Source organism: Copidosoma floridanum, unplaced genomic scaffold (genome assembly GCF_036245765.1).
Source record: "Copidosoma floridanum isolate Cflo_tuat_1 unplaced genomic scaffold, Cflo_Japanese_pri ptg000020l, whole genome shotgun sequence".
NCBI lineage: Eukaryota > Metazoa > Arthropoda > Insecta > Hymenoptera > Encyrtidae > Copidosoma > Copidosoma floridanum.
Window position 1 is genome coordinate 23,134,031 of NW_028321897.1, and position 18,937 is coordinate 23,152,967.

The following is an 18,937-nucleotide window of genomic DNA, read 5'->3' on the forward strand; positions in this document are numbered from 1 at the left end:
TGCCTTAGGTTTGCAACCTCAATAACTGTATACACAGGCATATAAGTTACATGTGCTAAAGTGGAATGGTGTTCAGTATTTAAATTAATATTTATTTTACTGTATAGTATCAAATTAGTTTTTAAGACGCGAATTTTATTGTACAGTGCAAATTAAGGTTTCTTATTAAAGTATTTCTTAAAGTTAGTATACTTAGATATACTTTATCACAATTTTTATGACCTACATTTAAAAGAAATGGCTAAATTTATTGAGAATCATTGTTACAGTGATTCCAAAATAATTTTGGGTCGCGAAATGCTTAAATTTACATTGGGTTTGTATAATAACCCGTTGTTGTCAAGAAAAGCCGTCGATAGCGTGATCAACTCACTTAATGAATTTTTGAACAACTCAATTATTCCGTTCATTCAACAACAGTTTGAACGTGATTTTAAGCCGCACACAGATGCTCAGTCTTATTAAAGAGCTTAGTTCATAATTGAAAAAAAAAAAGAATTTATTTGAAGATTATATGACTGAACACAAGATATTCTCAAAATACAAAGAGAATGGATTGTACATACATCTAGATAGTTTTGAGATAGGAAGAGAAGCTGCAGTTTTAAATGATGATTGTACCACTGATACAAAGCCTATAAATACAGTTTACATTCCTTTGAAAGGAAATCTGACAAAATTATTTCAAAAACCGGGCATTTACGAAAGTATTGAAAAGTATGTGTAGGAGTTGAGTGGTTCCTCAAAAGAATTGAGTAACTGCATTTAAGGCCGAATGTGGATAGACATATATCTACCAAAATATGAAGGTAAAAAAGTTTACCCACTAAACGTGTACTATGATGAGTTTGAGGTTGGCGATGAGGCGTTAGGAACACATTCTGGCGAGCAAAAATATCGTGGCGTATACGTTAAACTAGAAACTTCACCTCCTTCAGAAGTATTTAAAATTGAAAATTTTATTGTGTCTACAATTTGCCACCCTAAAAATTTGAAAAAGTTTGGCAACGAATAAATTATTTACAGTACTGATTAATAAGCTGAATGTTTGATCAAAAGAGAGGCTGGTTGTTACTATTAATAATACGAAGCATCATTTATTTTTCCAGTGTGTCTAAGTTGTGGGGGACAACCTTGGAGTTAATACGGTTTGTGGGTTTGTACAAAGCTTCTCAGTTTCTCTGTACTGTCGAATATGCGTAGCACCAAAAGCTGAGTGTGAAAAAATGTTTACAGAAAATACCAATTTAGTAAGAACTATAACGTCTTATGAAGCAGACGTCTTAAAAAAAATCCAAAAGCAACAAGTATTGTTGAGCCATGTATTTTCAATAAAGTAACAAATTATCGTATTGCTGAGAACTTTACAATCGATCTTACGCATGACCTCGACGAGGGCATTGCCAATTATACGATAAGCAAAATACTAAATGCATTAATAGCTGGTAAAATCTTAACAATTGAGTTTATAAACGCAAGGATCAAGTCATTTGCGTATGCTAATTTTGAAAAAAGTAACAAACCCAGACCAGTCTATTTTACAGAAGAGAAAAAGGGACGAAAGCTTAAGCTCAGACAAAGTTCATCTGAGATGCTTTGTCTTACAAGATATTTAGTATTGATGATTGGGGGTGTTATTCCTTCAAATAATAAGTACTGGAAGTTGTATGGATGCCTAAGAAAGATAATACGGATTCTGACATCACCAAAACTTTCAAATATTGAAATCGAAGAGTTAGAGAAGTTGATAGAAAAACATAATCGGTTATATTATATTATTTTGGTTGTTCAAAACCTAAAATGCACATATGGGTTCATTATATACCACTATTAAAATCAAATGGGCCAGCAGTGCCTTTTTCATCAGAACTTTACGAAAGAATGAACAAATATATGAAGGATATGAAACACTCAACGGTCTCAAGTATAAATGAGCCTTTAACTATAGCAATAAGATACCAACTGCAGTGTGCATATCGACAATTATGCGGTTCTCATGTAAATAATAAAATTTCTCTTGGTACCGTAAAAGCAGAAAACGCTTGTGACGAATTGAGGAGGTATTAACCTCTAACGGATATAAATATTTCCACCTTTTTACTTAAAAGTGTCACAATTTTAGGTACAGAGTTTAATCCAGGAACAGTCAAAATATTGAACATATCGGGCACAGAACCATGTTTTAGTTGAATTATTAATTTACTTCATCAAAAAAAATTTTTGATTGCTGTGACACTTTTAACACTTTATTTTCATAAATATTATCATTAATACTACGTTCAATCATCCACTACTGCAATTTTACTTGATGCTTCGACAATTCCAATTCTGCCACCTTGTCAGTACGTCATAAAAGGTGACGAAGAATTGATCATGACGATGTACAATGTGTAACAAATTTTACTCAAAAGAGTTTAATTATTACCTCAATACCGTTATTATAATTAAACTTCATTTGTATTTTTATATCAGACTTTTTGTAAAAAGACGTTGTAATGTTAAATCTGTAAGCTTAAATATTTTTTTTTGAAGATTACTAAGTGTAAGAAAAAATTCAGACGTCCGGTAAGCTAAGATTATCCAAAAGAAAAAGCATTGTAAAACCGTACATTTTTACTTTTTAAGAGCAATATATTAAAACTGATTAAAAAATCATTTGTTGTCTAGTATTACTTCTTTTACCATAAAACACTCCTTTAAACCCCATATAAACAATATGACTACGCTAAATCAAGTTACTAATATTTTTTGTTTGCATACTTTTAAATCTGAAAAGTTTTGTTAGACACATTTACATAAACATTTCGATGGCACAGTAACAATTTTTTAATACTTTCCATTAAATAAATCTCATCATCATAGGCACTGTCTTAATGATCCTAAGGTTATAAAAATAACTTGCATACCTAAAAATAACGGTATAGTGGCGTAGTACAGACGACGTATACTACGTTTGCTCGAGAGCCATACCAATGTGGTATGAGTCCCGAGCTAACTTACTACGTGAGATTTGATACTTCTGCAGCACCTCAAGGGTGCTACTGTAGTATGAAACAGAAGCTTTAGTAGTGCGTTTCAGGATCTACAGTTGTATATAGGTCTTTATACTACCGTAGCAGACTCTCGATGCTACTGTTGAGTGCCACGGGTGCAACTGTAGTATGTGATGCACTGTACTTTGGTAGTATACAGATACGCAAAGTACCATAGCATCAGAGCTCTCTCCGTGTAGCCTACGGATCAACTGTAGACTGAGCTGCTGCTAGCTGCAGCCAGCTGCTGCCTCCTGTCTTCTGTGATAAGCTACCACTAGCTGTAGCCAGCGACAGATTCAACCACTCACTATAAACAATCCCTCACAGTAAGGCGTAGATCTGGGCAAAGCTTATCTTGACTTTTCTTCGTTCTACTTTAGCCTCTAATGAAATATGCTGGCTTGAACTATAGTTGTACCTGAAAAACTAAATTGCTAAAATCCAAGTCTAAGTGCTAAGACCCTGTGAAAAGAGTTTATGTACATTTTAATAAATATTTTAGTATATGAGTAACGGCAAAATGAATGATGCTACCATAATTTTTTTTTTTTGAAACAATTAACTAACAGGTAAGTTCATTATAAAAAAAAGTGTAGAATTCATACAATTTTGTGCGTCAATTTACGATTCCTTCGTCAAAATGCCCTCTTACCAATGCTTTTAACATCCAAAGCATAGGTAAATGCTGTAATGTACACGGCCAATCTTCAGTTTTAAATGTTCTAATGCCTAAAAGAGCATGAAAATATAACAAAAATTAAACTAATTTTCTTTTAAACAGATAAAGTGACATAACGAGTGTAGAGTCTACAACATCCAATATGCAACTGTTTTTTTAAGTACAGGTGAACTGATCGTTATAAGAAGTTCTGTACATCATCTTTTTTTTTTTTTTTATAAAAAGTCTTGGTAGAATGTCAAATTTATACCCGAAAAATTGTATAACTACATTTTCTTACAATAGTACACTATCAGTTTTTCTCATCATCGTCAAGTTACGGCTAATCTGTCTCCTATATAATTAATTACAATAACAACAGATGAATACAAAACAACCTGCAGAAGTAGAAGCTATTAAAGTAAAAGTTACTATAATTTGATTTTTTGTATAGCCAACTATAAATTGATTACATTGCAGTTAAGAATCCAAACATCACTTGTGTAAATCAGTGGAAAAGAACAGCCAGTATGTGTTGCGTGAGGGCAACTTGCGTTTTTACTTAACATGTTTTCTTGATAACAGCTTAAACCATGGTTACTAATAATATCTTAACAGAAGCACACAAAAAACTATATTTTTCTGTCTGAATCAAGAATAGCAAGAGACTAATAACGTTTGTTTTATTCAAAAGCTTAAATGAAATTATGCACGAACACACACGTATGTAATGTACAGGAATTCTTCCTTTACGTGGCACATGCTGTAAGAATTAAAAAAAAAGATAAAACATCTTATAATCATAATATTCAATGTTCGAAGTTCCTGATGTAGTTTAAAAATATATAGAAGACATGGAGGTGCTCTAAGGAGCTTGGAAATAATCTTTAAAATATAGATAAACTGTGAGGGCCTGTACGAGAAAGTAAAAAAAAATTTCTTTTTTTTTTAGAGACAGAATTATGAAAGTAGTAAGAAAGAGTGTACAAAAATTTAAGGGGCCAAACTTGTAAAAAAAACAGTTTATCTGTCGATGTTAAGCATATTTTATGCAATTCCACTACTCTAGATACAGGCTTGTACTACGTGGGTGACATAGCGTACAAATAGGCAATTATAACTTATGCCTTACTCAAATTATATGTAAAATTTAAAGAGTAATATGATGTACTTTGTTCTATATTTTCTAATAAACTCAGAAAGTGAATATCAATGGTAAATAAAAAAATTAAAGCTTATATTTTTCAGTAATAAATAATAGAAATCATCAAATAATTGTAATAAATACAAACTGTAGTGAGAGTTGGTAAAACACTTTTAATGTCTGCTACAATAAGTCTTGAATCTCCATCACCAGCAATATCTATTAATTCCATTGCATGGGGCAACGTATACAAAGAAATATAAGGTTGATACGTTACATCTAACCATCTTGATGTTTTATTACTAAAATTATCCATCTTTTAATTGACTTACAACTGCAATACTATATTAGTTTTGAGATTTTCCACGGGATAAAGCATAGTTTAAAAGATTTCTAAAAATTAAGAATTTTTTAAGTGTTATTAATTACTCATCTTATGGAAATTAAAATTTAATAGCATGTAAAAAAACAAAAAAGTTTATTATGTGCCTGTGTGTGTATGTGTGTGGGTGTGTGTATGCAGAGGTGACTGATGCGGACACTTACATGTATGTAAGGGTAATTATGAGGAGAAAAGTGTAATTATGCAGACGTCCGCATAATTCTACCATGTTATTGATATCCATTGTACAAGCATGTAAAGTCTGCATAAGTCGTCTTCTATACACATATATGTGTAGGTTACTACTTTATAAAGAACATACATGTATATATATATATATATATATATATATATATATATATATATATAATAGCCATTCTAACAAATTGTGCGTATGATGTCTCTGTATTGTTGTGCTAATCTGCATGTACATGGTAAAAAATCATTAGGTTCATTAAAAATTAGTTTCTTACATGGCAATAGAAATATCTTATTTTACATAGCTCTAAGACCATTGAACTACGGAAGAAAACACGTACTTAAGAACTGAATTTTTCAGAGATGCTAGCTAAGACAGTAACGACTACGTATCAAGCTTATAAGCATATACGTGATCAAGTCCCCAAGCTACAAGAGCCACAGACAAGACCCCAATACTATCCTGATCTGGTGATCAATACCAAATTTTTATAAATGAAAAGAAATATGATTCATAAATAATTTATTTATTTAATAAAATAATTTTCTTAGATGAATGTATTTTCGAAAAATTAGAACCAGACCACTGAATAGCCTGGCTTTTCCTACCATGCATTTTTCACCCATACTCACAGTGGATCACCAATACGATAATACGGCAAGCGTGTGCACACTGCTGCTTAGTAGGATCAAGAACTTAAGCAGATGACGAGCGAAAACGCACTGCATCTCAGAAAAACCAGGATTTAAGGAAATGGCGTACAGATACGCACTGCCAGTTAGCAGGACCAGAAAGACAAAAAAACGCGTACGCACTGACGCTTGTCAGGATTAAGAAGTTAAAGAGACAGCCATCTGACTTGGTGCACGAGGTTATGTTGTAGCTGGCGCTTGGGGTTGCGGTGGTGGTGGCTAGTTGTCATCGTCAACTGCAGGTCATCGTCATCACAGCTAAGGTTGAGATCATTAGCAATGTGTGAGCCGTTTGTCCTGACCACGGCATATCAGCTCGTCTTGATGCAGATGCCACCACTACTGCTGCCACTGCTGTCACTATGATTCAGTTTCTTACTATCATGCTATCGTTTCGTTGAAGAGTTTTCCAGAGCTATTCAGTTTTCTTATATTTTCCATTGCGTGAATTTTCAATGTTATAATAATTCCTCGTTAATGCACCAATATGTAGTAGACAAAATCATCTTCGTGCAAAGAAAGAAGCATTTTAAGAAAAGCATCGAATAAAGAGAGAATGTATTGGTAAACAAAATACATAACTCATAGTCATTGTTGTTCATCACAGATTAAACGTTTTTTTTTTAAACAAATCAACAACATCTTTTGAACGTGTGCATGTGTACATTAGGGTAGATATTAATTTTTTTTTTTGAACCCGTTGGTGCGTAACTAAAGGGTTTTGCTTCTTTACGCTTCAAAATATTAACGTGAACCTGAAAAAAAGTTTTACAGCAAAGTTCTCTATACCTTAAAAAAAGGAACTTTTTTTTCAAAATTTGATTTTTAATTTATTCATATCGTTCGTCCACTATAAAGGCCATGAAAATAATCAAACTAGTTAGTGCAAAATACACTACATATTATTCTTTCTTCTAAATTCAATAGTACAATCAGTTTCTACCTTAGTCTTGTCTGAGAAAGTCTATCAGTAAAAACTCCTGAAAAATGGGATCATATACTGTTTACCGACAATGTTGAATAAAAAACCTTGAAAGTCCAAGCTGATGCTTCACTAAAAGTAACCATTTTTATTTACTTTTTCCTGCTACATCTTACAATTTCTTTAGTACTTACATTTTTGTTATAAGTAGTATCTTACGCAATAAATATTGTAACAATAGTGGTTGTAAAACATTAAAATAACATAATAATGATGTGAAACACTCATGTTGTGATGTGAAACTGCATGATTACATTAGACTTTGGCTCGACTTAACAATTAATCAATTTAAAGTAAGAATTATACCCAAAAATTTGAAGCAAAGAACGATTTTTAAGCCTTCCAAGCACGAATTACAGCTGCACTAAATTGACTGAAATGTGAGTAATGAATGCAGCAAATATTGATAAAAAAGACTCCATAAAAAAAACTTTTAACAAAACAGAAATCTTAGGTTAGACTGATTTATTGAGTTCATATTTTGTAAGGAATTTCTGAAGCCTTTATATAATGGTAATAAACAGTTTTTCTTTTAATAAATCTTAAGCTTAAAAAAGTTCTGAAATAAGAATATCAACACGTTGAAGTTTTTTTCGCTGTAACATATATTTTGTGAGACACTCGTATTATTATACTGTTTGGTATCCGTATTTTTGTAAAAACAAACTGAAAAATATTGGCTTTTGACTGGTACTTTATGCAAACCTTACATCAAATATATTAATGGCTTGCAATGTCAAAAGTGAATGAGTATGTTAGGGCAAAAGTTGATATTACGTTTTGTGAAAGTACGGGTACTAAATAGTTTTATTATACAAATGTCATACAAAATATGTGTTGCACCAGAAAAAAACCTTAACGTTTTTATGTTTTGATTTCCAAACTTTTGAAGACTACATATTCATTGGGAAGAACACTATTTATTGCTGGTGTACGAAGGCTTCCAAAATTTATTACAAAATATGAATCTAACATATCAAACCAACCTAACATTCGAGTTATGTTAAAAGGTATTTATAGGGATATCATGACATTTTAGAAAAATACCGTTTTTGAATATTTATTTTTAAAAACTTAATAACCAATGTATCCCGCACATAAAAATGTACTTGATTAAAATGAAGTCTGTACAATATACCTACGATGATCTACAATGGTCTGATTAAATATTTACTTAAAGTTGCTTATATAAATATGTTTGAAATATACGTATATGAGCAGAGGTCAATTGTCACAAATAGATCATGAATTAACTAAACGGAAAAAATTTTCTTATAAGAAACCGTTTTTTTTTTTTCATTAAAATACTTAGTTATAAACTTATCGGCAATTTTTTCTTTTAGGAAGTGTTTTATTGGTTACAAAATTTACTTAACTTTTCTTTTTTCAATATTATTTTATTTTGTTAAATATCTCGAGGATGCTTGTAAAAGATGAGACTTAATAAAAAGCGCGGTAAAAACTACAAAAGATAATGTTTTAATAGGAGAGTGATAAAGACAGATAACATACGAAAGTGTAGAGAGCATCGCATGGATTATAGTAAGGGATAAAACCTTCTTAAGCCAACTACATAAACACAATCACTCTTTTTGACTAAATTTTTAGATTTTATACTGAGTAATTATACGCATAAAAAATTCTAAATTTGTCATTTATTAAACTAGCTTTGACCATCACGTCTTTTTGTGTAATAATGAGATCCAGACATTTCACATTACAGTCGTTAATTAGCTACGGAGTTATCTCAATAAATAATTATTCATAACGAAAATACCTACGAAAATCGTAAAAGTAACGCACAAGTTACTTTAAAAATTTATTTTTAATGAATTATTTTTGTTTAACTACTACTTAAATAATGTATGATTTATGTATGATTATCAATTACCCATATCGATAAGTAAAATAAGGCTTAGGTTGTACGCAGGCAGTCTTTATCTTCTCAAAATTTATAATATACACTTTTTGTGCCTATTTATTTTATTATGTTTTTCTACTCTTAAAATAATTAACTAACGAACATTAAATTTGTCAAGTTAAAACTTAGAGAGTTGGCCCGAAGCATATAATGTGCACTGTCAATCATGTGCAGGATTCACGATGAAATATGCGTAAGGAATATTATGCGTTATCAGTGAATGTGTATAATCGATAGTGCGCAGAGAGGAAGCACAGATTATGGTGGCAAATCGTGTGAGAATCAGCTATAAAAGGTGCTGATGCACGAGGAAACTATGTCTTTTTCAGCAAGCTTGGGACGTGGATGACCACTGCCTACCCAGACCTGGAACTCTCTAGTGTAATGATAGTATAGCCACGAAAAGCACACGCTGAGATGAAGAGGATCGGGCACCATACCCAAAATTTTGAGCATCATTGTAAGTTTACTAGTAGAGTGTTACTACTTGTAATTACTATTTACTTGGATCTCCACTGCTTGACCGCTTATTGCGTTGTGATCACGTACCCCCAAGCAGTCTAGATACTAGGGATAGCGATAACGCTCCTTGGGCGAAGTACTTGGGTCGATTTCTTAAGCCGTGCTCAAGACACTCAAGGTCTCTTGGAATGATCTAACTCTACGCGAATTTTTCAGAAGAGGCATAGAGTTCAGTACTAATACTCCGTGGCTGTGCTAATAATCTGCCATAGCCTAATCAAGTGAAGGTAGGAGAGAGTCAGTGCTGGAAAATTTTGAAGATAAAATTATCGTGTACACAAAAATCGCTTAGAATAAGTGCAAGAAAATTGACATTTAAATAAAAACTTTAGTACGTGTCTGAGCGTGAATGTTACAGCGTCTGTGAAATTTTTTTTTTGATAAATCAAATCGTTTTGTGACTTAGAATTTCGCAAAAATTTAAATAAATATAAGTAATAAGTATAGTGATTAAATAGGTGATTTCTTATTAAAATTAAAATAACTTAAAAAAATTAATGAAAAATTAAGTGTACTAGTTTATTCAAACCTACCCCTCACAGGTGATTGCGGGTCCTAAGATATTGTAGGTTTGTTTTAAAACTCAAACGTTGGTTAGTAAGATATTTTATGAAGCCATCATTTAATTCGAATTAAAAAATTATTTTCATTTGAAAATTGTTATCCCATCTTATTTTGCTTTATTTTAAAGTTTGCTATGGAACTAAATTATGCAAGAAATTAATTTCTACGGTTCAAGAATTTTATGTTTGCTCAACGAGACGTTATTGAATTTTTTTTGAATAAGAGAGAATGACCTAAATATATAAAAGAAAATAAAAGACATAACGAAATAGTTTAACTTACTTTTTAAAGAAGGGAATAATCCGTAAAGCAGTAATCGAACATAATCACTGTAAATATTGCAAGGATTAATAGATTATTTGATATGGTCTTTTTAATTTTAATGAAAAATACCTTGGGATGTTTTTATTCATAGAATTGCCAACCCGAGCGACTTCGCTATTTTACTCTGGGCAACGAACCCACCCTTTAACGTTTAATCACTGACATTGATTGTGTGTTAGTTCCTAATATTAGAGTTTCCTTGGTACAGATAAAACTCTTAGCTATTATCTTGACTACTGCTAACTAATCACGGATGAACTAAAAGAAAGGAAGGTCGTAAGAATTACAGCTTGTTATTGAGGGCACTCTGAGAAATAGAGTTTCCTATCTTATTGATCAGATTATGTTGATACTGTTTCAGCTGTGTCTCACGATTGATTGTTGATAGCTAAAGTACTAAGAAAATAATCCAATTTATTGTTGGTAGTTGAGTCATTCATTACACACCTTAAATCAGATACTGAATTTAAAGTATTGAGGTTTAAAGCTCATAAGATTGAGGGGATTGAGGGTTAGGATGATAGGATATACATGAATACTAGACATTTAATTTTTATGTATATTTAAAGTTTACCACTAAGTAGGTATCGTACCTTGAAAACGCCACGTTTTGTCTGTCCTTGTTTATGTGGCAAGGTACAAAATACATACATACATGCATGATTTTGATCCACTGTATATTTTTTATTCTTTGTATTATTAGTTGTATAAGGGACAATTTTACTATCAGAAAGTTATCCAACCATTCCTTCCTTTTTCTGAAAAATCGTTGTTCTATACTATTATCTGCAAATCTACTTGCCACGGTATAAGGCATTATACCAATTGCCCACAACCCAAGCCCTTTAGGTAGAAAGTAAGTGTTCTACCATCTTAGCTACTGAAAACTCCCAATGCTGTGTGCTATCCCCTGTGAAAATAGGAAGTACCTGTAGTTAGTATTACATTCTTAGCAGTTCTGCTTGATTTTTAGAACATGCCTATTTCAATCAGACATAGAAAAAATTTGGCTTGTAGCTAACCTACCGATAAGACCGTTTCTTGAACACTGAGCCCGAAAAAATCTTGGCTTGAGCTTTTCAAGATACACATGCTTCGTTTTCGTTGTTATAAAGAGTTTTTGACCTATATTTTTCGGTAAAGCTGTAGAGTAGGGTAACAGAGACTAAATTAAATCAAAATACATGAGGCATACCAGCAAAAGTACTTATTTTTCGGTATTTAAAAACTTGAGTACGCAAATCTGAAGTAAATAGTAGCACGGTTGCCCAGGCTTTATCTGCTTTTTCAAACTTATCTCATCGCGCTCTGACGTGATTTTATTTTAGTTTAATAATGTAACTATTTCTCAATAAAGCTTAATATTTGCCAAGTGACGAGAGGACTACCTAATCATAACCGCTTCCTTTCATTTTAATGGTATTGCCTTAAGAAAATAAGGTGCATTGCAACACAACGTTATTAAATCGATCTTTTAAAATAAAGAATTCTAATTCTGCCGGTCCTCATGCATAGTACATTTAAAATATTCCATGCTAACGTACTATATGATGCATTTTTTTACAATTAAATAACCGCGCTCATACTTATTTACCGTTCGATAACGTGCAAAAAAGCTGTCATAATTTGTTATTACAATAAAATGTTTCTTCACTAGTATTTAAATTAACAATAGGACCTTGTAATTAAAGGTGGATACCATCAAAATGGAGGTTAACCAAAATTTTTCAAAGATAAGCGAGCCATTTCTATAAAGATATTTTCATTTACATTCCTTTGTTAAAATAACTATAAGACTGATTACAAGACTGATTCGTTGCTATTAAATTTATATCTACAATCATATTTTGACAGCAACTAACGTGGTGGGTATTGCTACGTCCATAAATTGTTTTAACGTTCTGCCGTCATTACTGCAAGCTATGTAACCGATAAAAAACATGGTTTTTTGACAATATGTTCTGTATGTATGGTAAACAATGTATTTGAGTACACTTATTTTATACAGTCAAAAAAAATTTGGTGGTATAAACTTGTGGACCCCTCATAATCAAACAAAAAACGAGTAATTACTGTCTGAGTTTTTGCAGGCAAATTTTTTTATCACTGTAATTCATTAGTTTTACCGTTAATAATTTATTATGTATTAGGTTTACATAAAGATATTAATACTCAGAAAAACCAAAAAAAAAAAATTTTTATTTTCAGTCTATCTTCTATAGGTAGCTTTTTCAAAAGTATCAAGGCCTTGAGCAGCATATAATTTTGAGTTATATAAATACTATTACAGCTCAAGATGTTATAAAGTTCGTACGTCAATATAGTTATATTAGTGAAGTGCAGAATAATGTAAACAAAAACAGCTTTTCTAAGTATGCTGATAATTCAATTTGTTTTACTATCTAATATATTTATTTATATACGTAAGTTCCAAGCTAAAATTAACCTTGGATTCTTATCTGGACCTCCATCTACAGTAAAAATTATAATTGACTTAACATCGGTCTTTTTAGTTTTCCGAATCTCTCTAAAGTTCAGCTCCTTCGTAATTGTGTAAGTACCATAGGCATAAGCCATAGCAGTATACTAAAAATTCTTTTTACTTCAAATTGCCATGAATGTTGAGCCACTGTTAGTAAAATCTTTAGGATCACCTTTACTATTCGGTTTAATGTGAGTTCCAGCGTAGACTCAGAGTACAAGCTTATACCACTCTCCAATGACAAAGTCATGATCTGGAAGTTGAATTCTATAGTCAACGAGCATAACAAGAAACTAGGTGGCGTGAGCCTTGCCAGTTCGAGGATTTTCTGGAATAAGCCTAGTATAAAGTGCAGCTCTTAAAATACCATAGCCCGTTTCTTGTACTTTTGGACTGCAACTTATCTTAAGTCTTACAACATTTAATTTTTGTGTAACTGACAGCATTCATGAGCTGCGCATTCAGAGACAGTAGCCATGTTAATGGCATCAAGTATACTTTACTGATTTCCTTCAAAGTGGGAACGTCTGGATTTCATCCACACACCAATTTCAGCATTAGAAGAAGTAACTTTCTTGAGCTTATTTTTTACTTTTTTTCAATGTTTTGCCTAGTATATATTATTTTTTTCTTTGTTTTTAACAACCTGCTGCTGCTTGAAGAGCTCTTTGAGTGCTTTTTTTAATTTAGCAGTAGTGCGTCATAACCAGATGACAGACAGCCTCGTATTGTATTTTCCTTCTGTCATGAACTGTTCTGTGCCGGGATCTCATCCTTCCATTTTTGTACATTTTTCGAATGAGTATTTATTAACCAAATTAACCCAATTCTTCTCCACGTGATCAAAAATTCCCTTAACATCTTTAGCAAGTGTCGCACTGCTGCAGCTTGTTTCAGACATTGCAGTGAATACAGTGGAAGTAGTTTAGCTACCACAACTGGTACTAGTTGCAAAAGTAGATGACTATGTGAAAACGTCAATTTATAGTTTTGAAAAATGATTTTTTTTTTAAATCGCATTTCTTACACGTAAATCACTCTTGATAATACAATAATGTTTTATATTCATAATATAGTAGTTGAAGTAAAAAGACTTAAAGAAAACGAAAAATTGTACATACGTATGCTTGCGTAATTGTACATACGTATTACAATAAGGATGAACCTGTATATTGGTGTACCACAATCATGATGACAACACAAAAGGAGAGTCAATGCACATTTATCGAAATCAATTTTTACAAATGATGTTGCATGTGATTTTATAAATTTTTTACCTGAACTAAAAAGTGAAGCAAGTTTAATTTTATCCTGCATTAATTTTATCCTAACCTTCAGCTCTAAAATTTTCTGATCAATAGCAACATTTCATTCTTTGCCTCTAAACTGTTGTTAAAGATCCTTTCAGTATGTGTTGCATTTACCTTGAACGCACTGTTTGGACGGTTCACTTACGTGACCTCTTACAACTAAGGCTAAAAATATCTGTACAAAGCCATTATAAATATTTAATAGAACTCTTAAAAATAAAACAGAAATGAAACAACATACCAGCAAAAGCTGTCATTATGGACTTGGCATACAACCTATCACTACGTGTTTTTGGCTGGCAAACAGCATAAAGTCGCGTTCACATGAGCAGCAGATTTGTCACTGGGACTTATAACTTGTGGACTCAGTACTGCACAGGTGATGAGCATTGGCAGTGCAGTATGCGTGTTGTTTAAATGTCTAAAACTCAGCAATTTAGTTTTTTAAGTCATAAAATATAAACCTTAAATATGACATAAGACTAGTCTCTATCCTTCCCAGCAAATTCTGTAATATAAAAATGTCTTAGGAATTCCTTTCCTTTGACACCCTTTCAGAAATAATGAATTAGACCTAACACATTCAGGAAGTCGTCTTAGAAGAATGTTATAAAGTTAGGGTACAATTTTTCTCCGATTTTCTGAACGAAGCTTACTTCTCATACAACTTTTAAAATTTGTTTACCAATAACATAAATATTGTTAAGAACTGCATTTTAGTGTCACAAAATTACAACAATTGTATAATTTTTTTGTAGATGTTAATTTTAAATATGTTTCGATTAAATATTTCAAAGAATGCACTCCTGTACAGTAAATAATAAAATTAAAACTGTTTCTTAGCAGTAAACCGTTTGCCCAGAAAGTACTCAAGAGAAGCACAATAATTTGCATTGAAAAATGATAACTGCAAATAAAATTTAATGTAACAGTTCAGATGAACCACTAAAAATCAGACTCATTTAACGTTGTACGTTTTATTTATCATTTTTTTTTTGTTATACTCAATTGTTTCATTTTTAACAACGTATTTGAACTTGATTTAATATATCTTGACCCGTGAGAATGAGCACAAGTACATAAAAATTTTACAGTTATCGTTATATATAATTAATTTGCAATAAAAAAAAACATTTATTTAAAAATTGTTACTTGGTCTATTGTTTCATTAAATAATTAAAGTATCAGTTTTTCAAGATATAAAATGCAGTATTTTTATATACAAAAAAAAAATATTTTTAACGCAGGGAGGTGAACAATTGGAGAAAAGCTTAAAACTTTTTTTACTAACAAAATGATAAATAGTAAATTGTTTTCATACTACATAATACACTAAAATATTTATGTCAGATCTTAGTTACACAGACTAGCTTTCTGTTTTGCAGGACGGCAATGATGTTATTAAAGTTTGTCATCAAGTACGTTTTTTTGAAACTGTTCGACGGAAAGAACGACTGTCTTACTACGTTTGTTGTTTATCTTCACTGTAATAAATCAATGAGTAAATTAAATTTGATAAGGACACATAAGGTTTTTTAATCGTAGATTTTTTTTTTGTTAGAAACTTTTAACAAATTGTCAGTCCTAATGATCTTATCTCTTTTAAGTGGGAAGCATTACTAGGTTTGTCTAATAATTTAATGAATTTAGTTTTCTATATATGATTTAACTATAATTTAATTATATTTAACAAAATAACTACAAAGTTTTTTTACTAATTCAACTGCAAAGTTATAAGTGTAAATACAGTACTTGCACGCCATTTTCTGAAATTTAAATTGTTGTTTGCTTAAGAGCTATTTAATCTGATTAAGATAAATAAGTTTTGTTTAAAGTAAGTGGTACACAAGATTAACTGTAGTATAATATGCAGGTATTATTGAACTTGACAACAGTTTTTTGTAATAATTTTTTTGTTTAGACAGTGACCGATAGTGACAGAAATTTTATCATAAAGATGTAGCAAATGAGATTTAAGATAAGATTATTACAGTATATGAAATAAAGTTTTCAAATGGCGATTCTTGAAAACTGCATTAGGCTTACATAACACTTAATAAAACAAAATATATATTCTTGTAATCATATGCTACTCCAAAATTACTTATTACAATTTTAATTTTTGCGACTCCATTTATCCTTTAAATAGTGAACTGTTGAATTAAAAAAATTCTTGCAAGTTTCCTTTTAATATGTAACGATTAAAGACTTATGGAGTTATACAATTACTTGTATACAAATTTTTATTTAACTGGGGTTCTGTTTCTACTTGTATGTCATAAATTATAGGTATTAGTTTAGAATTACAAATATTATTGATCCGCAATGACAGAGCATAATGATACAATAAATTGTACTGTAAAATATAATTTAACTCGAGGGATAGTTGATTGAAAGCCTATCGAAGATCATCCAGATTTTTTTGTCGAGTTTTTTCAATGGGATAAGTAACCAGGATGCCAAAACATCCCTGATCCAATTTTAAAAATCGAACAGTAGGTTTTTTTGGTGATGTCTGGACCACCAGCGGCTTCTTTTTCGAAAGAAAGCTAACACCTAGCCATCTCATCGGGTAAAATCACTATTGATTCAAAAAAGGTTATTACAGCGAGTTAGATGGTTTATTAGAACATATCTTAAATAATTAGTGAAATGAAATGGTTATACTGCTAACTTCTGTTTATTATTGAACGACGTTTCGGCCCGTACAGAACAAGGCCCAAAATGAGGGCCTTGAAACTTGTTTCTGTACGGGCCGAAACGTCGTTCAATAATAAACAGAAGTTAGCAGTATAACCATTTAAGTTCACTAATTATTTATTAATACATCCACTGTTATTAGAGTACGCCTAATGCTCAATTTAGAACATATCTTTCCATGGAACTTGATAGATACTAGAACTAGATAATAACTGGGGTGTGCTTGAGACAATTGTTACACCCTATTAATAATACCCAGCAGAATGGATGACAGAGTCATCTGAGAAGAAAAAAGAACAAGGACCGTAAAGAGATTAAGCATATTGAATACGTGAAAACGCATTGGTATTATGGGATCTCAACACTACTATAGTTTTGATGAGTATGCAATCAAAGACTAGCCAATTTTATGGTTTCTTTGTCTATAATCTGTCTTTAAAGGCAAATTTATCTAATGTCATAGATTTTTACATGTGCACATACAATCTGCTTTAACAACTTTTTTTTCTGTTTGGATATTGTAATTTTTCACAGTATTATGTGATAAAAAATCTGGTATACAGTTTAATAGAACTCTTCTCCTTTTGTATGTTAAATTAATACGAGCAAATAAAATGCCCCGAAGCTCTCTAAAAAGTCTTTTGAAACTTAAGGATTAGTTTTAGTATAAAATCAATGCTTTAAAAATTTAAATGATTACTTTATTAGTCAATGAATGTGTTGGATTTGTGTGATAGTTGTAATAAAACTTTTTAAATAATTAAAAATTAGCACAGTTTTTGTTGGTTTTTGGTAAGTTAATTTTATAATTTGAGAAATATATATAATCTTACAATAGTTGAGCAAATCACATGCTTATATTACATTATCATGTGGCTAGCCAAGAGTCATTGGTCTTCTATAAATATTCATTTATTGTAGGCTACATGATCACGTGTAAAGATTTCTATCACTTTGATGTAAACAAAGTTTAATTGAAATTTTTTAAGTTCTAACATGTTTTACAGCAGGTATAAAACATGTTGTAGTGCTCAATAACCTTATTGTTTTAAATATTAGAATAATAGTACGCTAAAAATGTGAGATATACTAATAATTTATGTTTAGCACAAATCTTTAGTTTTTTACAAATTTTTTTAACTAAAATACAAATGATTAAAACAATTCTATTGGAACAATTTTAGCTTAAAACTGATTATTTAATGATCTATTTTTATTCATAAAGTATTAAAGTTACCGTCAGGTAATACAATGTGTAATCACTCTGGTTATCTAGATACAATATAGAGTCATAAAACTAGAGGTTATAAAGTGATGAGGTTAGAGAAGCTTTAATTTAATGTATTCTATTTGTGGACATTTGAATGCCGTGTTGGTGTCGTAACGTTTAAAAATGCTACAGTCAAAATAAAAGTTACTCAATAATAACGTGTTTGATGTATTGCATAAAGTACAATATATGATGCCCAATAAATCTGCTGATGTTGTTGTTAAAATTTAAGGTACAGTACGAGTAGAAGCATCCTGTACTCTATTGTCAACTTCTTGAAAATGACGTTAATATTAATCATTTAGAAGAAAAGTTTTTTTATTAATAACAGTTTTTTACCAATACGCTCAAATTTTTTTTAAGGTACAATTCTTGCAATCAATTGTTTTTCTTCCAAATATTTCACAGAAGAAGACAAAGACTATTATTTTCAATATCATAACGATAAGTGTGTTTCAAAAATTTAAATCAGTATTCTAACGTGTAAACGTAACTATAAAAAAACTATTTATTTCTGTCGTTAGGAACAAGTTTAATTGTTACGTAACAAATAATAAAAAAAGTTTAATTAAATACAAATGAGATTCTAAAAATTAAATTTTTTTTGCAAGGGTATTGGAAATTTAAAAATCTTCGTAGCAATTCTGATAAAAGTTTTATAGTTAAAGGTGGTAAAAATATGAAAAGAAGGAATATTGACAACAAAACTAGTTTTTTTTCAGCAGATAACAAGAATTTTGGAACAAAATAAA

At 30.9% G+C, this 18,937-nt stretch overlaps 1 pseudogene; it reads left to right on the plus strand.

The window, feature by feature from the left end:
* The first annotated feature begins 237 nt into the window (after positions 1–237).
* Positions 238–18,937, plus strand: part of LOC149374417 (uncharacterized) — a 91,542-nt pseudogene continuing 72,842 nt past the window's right edge.